Source organism: Pinus tabuliformis, chromosome 2_2 (assembly GCF_031772625.1).
Source record: "Pinus tabuliformis cultivar Carrire ecotype Pingquan chromosome 2_2, CPIR1, whole genome shotgun sequence".
In the NCBI taxonomy this organism is placed as follows: domain Eukaryota; kingdom Viridiplantae; phylum Streptophyta; class Pinopsida; order Pinales; family Pinaceae; genus Pinus; species Pinus tabuliformis.
Window position 1 is genome coordinate 601,703,420 of NC_142300.1, and position 4,466 is coordinate 601,707,885.

Sequence of the window (4,466 nt, forward strand, 5' to 3'; positions counted from 1 at the left end):
TCCATGTGCCATTTCTTAAGAAGAATGTTAAACATGTTGATCATGTGATTGATTGGTCTGTATTGTAGGTGGAACCAGATGGAGAATTCCATTCAGAGCCCCAATGTATATTGCAGAAAAAGGTGCTCATGCTCCGAAACCGAGCAATCGAGCAGTTTAAAGTGTTGTGGAAGCACTTTGGGCCTGATGAAGCTACATGGGAGATGGTGGATCAAATGCGGGCTATGTATCCTTCCTTGTTTGCTAGTTGATGCAAAGCATTTTTTTATGGTGTTTTGGTATATGTCTTTGGTATATGTACATATGTATATGGATGTGAATACTGCCATGAGTTATGTTATAAAGCTCCAATAAGTGATATGGGTATCATGTCATTATGATGTTATGCTTGTTATGTTGTCATGTTGGTTTTCTTTTCAAGGGGTGATCATTGTAAATACTACATCGAGCTATGTTATAAAGCTCCATGGGTAGTATGTTTCCTTTTCAGCAGTTTTGCTGAGCTATAGCTGTGGTTGAACACTGAGGACAATGTCCTCCAAGGGGTAGGGTTCTGTAACAGCCCTGGTGAAAATTCCATGTAATAAAAGTTAATAAAGGAAAAAGTAATAACCACGGTTGATGGGACACTTATTCCAAGATGAATGTTGGGAAAAACATCCTAGTGTGGGTGTTCATCGGTTTATTATGCCTAAGGAAATTGGCAAAGGCAATGACTAAGGCTTTGGAAAGGAAAAATTGAATTTTTGGCACATTTATTTATGAAAATAATGGAAATTAGGAGAAAAGGGAGGTGAAAGGTCATACGTTGCATGTGAGGATGAAAATGAAGAAAATAGAGGCCTAATTGATAAAAAGTCTTCTGAGGATCAATTTGTAACCTTTTGTCAGTTCAGTTTTGGAGATCTCTCTTACTCTTGGACACTTAGAGTTTTCTTGGAGCACTTTGGCATTGGAACAAGAAAGGAAAAGAAGGCAAGAGGAATCAAAGATCAAGCAAAGAAGAGCAGGATCAAGCAGCTACAGCAGGATTCTTTGCAGGTATTGATTTTCATGTGTGCTTTCCTTGCTAGATTTAGCATGCATGGTATTGCATCTTTTTATTATGAAATGGGTTTTTCCAAGTGTGACAATGTTTCTAGCCTAGCCTTGCCATTTCTGGATAGCCATGGTGTGATGGGGTTCTCATTTTTTGGTTGAGCTAGATTACTGGATGGATTCAAAGTTGAGGGAGGTGGATCTATGAATGATAGAAACATGGCCTAGTAAACCCTAAACCGGGTTGTGGGTTGCAGTAAATTCATATTTTTGTTGCCTTGGTGGGCCTAGGAATCCTTACCAATGAATGGTAGGATATACAGTAAAGCCAAGAGGTGGTTTGGTCTCTATTGGGCCTAGTAATCCTGGGTTGGGATATGTGGTAAAGCCTGGAGAGTATGTCTCGGTTTATGGCCTAGTGATCCATTGTGGATTGCGGTAAAGCATGAGAGACTAGAAGACAGGGAAATTCCTCACAGTGTAGGTATATAAATCCGGTGTCATCCATACTTGTTTGGCCTAGTGATGGGGTGGAGATTGTGGTAAAGCCTGTTATGACATGTTTATTGTGTTGGCCTAGTGATCCAGGATGGATTACGGTAAAGCCTAGTTTCTATTGATGAGGGTGAGGTGGTTTAGTCTCAAGATGCCTGGTTGATTCTTTTGGTTTGAGTCCCACATTCATGCTTAGAATATGGCACGGGGGTGAATGGCTGAAGAGAGATTTGGCTCAGCCATTCTATGGTCAGGTGGAACGTGGTAGTCCCATCCCGGGTTTGGATTTTGCATTATTAATATGAGGTTATTTCTCCTTATATTCCTGTTAGTATTATATTGGTTTATATGTGGATCATATGGCTATGATTTCATTGGTATTTATGTTGCTATTATGATGTTTATGTATGTGTTTTATGACAGTGGCTATGTATGGCTCTCATAATATTTTTACGTGTAAGTGAATGGACAATGTATCTATCACCTAATAGATGATAATGCAGCAAATGATATGAGGGAACAATGGTTCTTAGTGGTTCTTAGATAACTATGAGATCCCTACGCTTAAATTTGTTGTTTACACCTGTAGATTACATATTTGTGATATGTTTGACGAAATACCTGTCATGGCTAGTAGGGGTTCGGTTAAGGGCTTGTTAAAGTATTTACTTTTGCATCATCGTTTCTCTGTTATCTTACTGTTCTGAAGGTGTCATTCAATTTTAGGCATTCACCTGGACTGTGGGCCTAAAAAAGTGGCTCAAATCTCGGGGACGCTGGCACAACACTAAGCAAAATAGTTCCTGGACGCTGGCATGACTTGTCATGAGAGCATCTAGAGCCTCCTGGATGCTGGAAGGCCTATAGAATGAGAGCATCCAGAGGTCAAGTGGTTAAAAAATTCAGTGGAACCCAGGGGCTAGCTACCTGAGTGGTTGGAATGGTTCGTAGGAGTCCTGTAGCTGGTGTGGAAGGTCTGTATGTTGTGTTTCCATCGATTTCACTTCCTTAAGGTCACATAGGAGGTTGAATCCAATCATAGGAGCCTCTTTTCACATGTTTTCCTTGGTTGCCCGGTTACTTTGGTAGATGTGGGAAGAGGTTGTTACAAAGACCAAATAATATTGTGATCGTATTAGGAAGTCATATGGCCTCACAACTCGCTAGACTCATTTCCATATACTTATCTTTGTTGAGATAAGTGCAACTGAGTGTTTCTTCCTACTATAACATGAGATCATAATTGATCCCATGTTGAAACAACACCCTGAAGTACTCTTCTTGTCCAATACACACCCTATCTAGTGTTAATATGTGTAGCCCTGCAACTCCACTCCACAAACTTTGATATACCTCAATCCATACTCCACTATACCACGAAGATACTTGAGAACATGCTTCGCTACCACCCAATGAACCCTCCTTGACTCCACCATGAACCATCTGGGTGTATTCACAGCTCAACAAATATACAACCTAGTGTTGACTAGATACATCAAAGAATCAATCAATTGTCTATATAAGGCGGTATCCACCAACTCACCCTTAGAAGTAATTAACCTCCTAAGTTGTGTTCATAGGTGTAAACATCGACTTGCAATCCTCCAACCTAAATCTCCTCATAATTTCAACTTCATACTTTCCTTGCCCGAGGAGTATCTCTACTGGTTGCTACCACATCTCTAAATCCCAAGAAGTAATGCATCAAACCAATGTTTTTCATTTCAAACTCTAAAGCAAGTTCCTCCTTGCACATCCATGTTATCTTCTCTGGTCTTGTTAGAAAGAGATCATCAACATACAATAACAAGATAAGTGGCTCACCATCAACAAGTACATTGTACAAGTTGGATTTTTCCCCACTCTTGATGGAGCCTAATCCAAGTAGGTACCCATCAATCCTGGAGTACCATGCATGTTGTGGGGAAAAGTATCCGATGCGGATGACCCTAACCCTTTCTAGATGTGACAGTATCTAGCAACAACTGAATGATAAAGTTTTCATGTTCTTCTTTATGAGTATACAGATAGAATGGAAAGAGGGTCAACCAACCTGGTGTCTTGCGCTTGATTGATCCTTATCCTTCTTCCTTTGTATCCAGCTCCCAGCTCTTTGCTCTCCAAGCCGATCCAGCTACACACAAGACCTGCATAACAAGAGAGAGCAAACTAACAGATACAAGCACTCATAATCAAAGCATGGATTAGATTGCATCAAATACACATGTAAACACAAAGCATCTATGTAAAACAAGTGAATAGGAGAACATGCAAACTTTATTGATAGAAAGTAACAGGGTTCCAGAGGAAGTTACAACCAATGATGTTGGCTCCAATCCAGCAGCACCTCCTCGGCAGCAAGAACTCTCTTCTTCACCTCTAGCAAAACAATCACCCAATAATCCTGGCGGTATACCAACAGCACCTCCTTGCTTATACAAAATTCTAGCCTCCCTAGCTCTCATAGAAGAGCTCTATATATAGGGTAGAAGAGGAAAAGATGAGTCAGCTTGAGACTGACATGAAGCTGCCTTGTGTCCTCTCCATCTTCAGTTAATCTTCAGTTCCTGTGTCCACTTGGAGATCCTTGGTTACACATGGTGATCAAGTACCTCTTACTCATCACAGGGCGAATCTTATGACCCAAGTGTCAGTTTGGAAGCTTCCTGGGCAATTGACACCTTGCAGGATGACTGTGCCACTTGGCCAATCTCGCCCAGCGCAGGTAGCCTTCATGGTTTTTGACTTCCAGCGCAGGTACAGAGTGGGACAGTTGCAATACAGCGCAGAAGCTCAGTTTAGCAGCTGACATGATCCAAAATAAGCCTGTTCTGAAGTGTTTTCAGGTGGAGAACTGATTGGAAGTGCTGTTGATTGATGACCTTGTTCTTTTAGGGGTAAGAACAACATGTTTAGGGACTGAGGATCCCTGT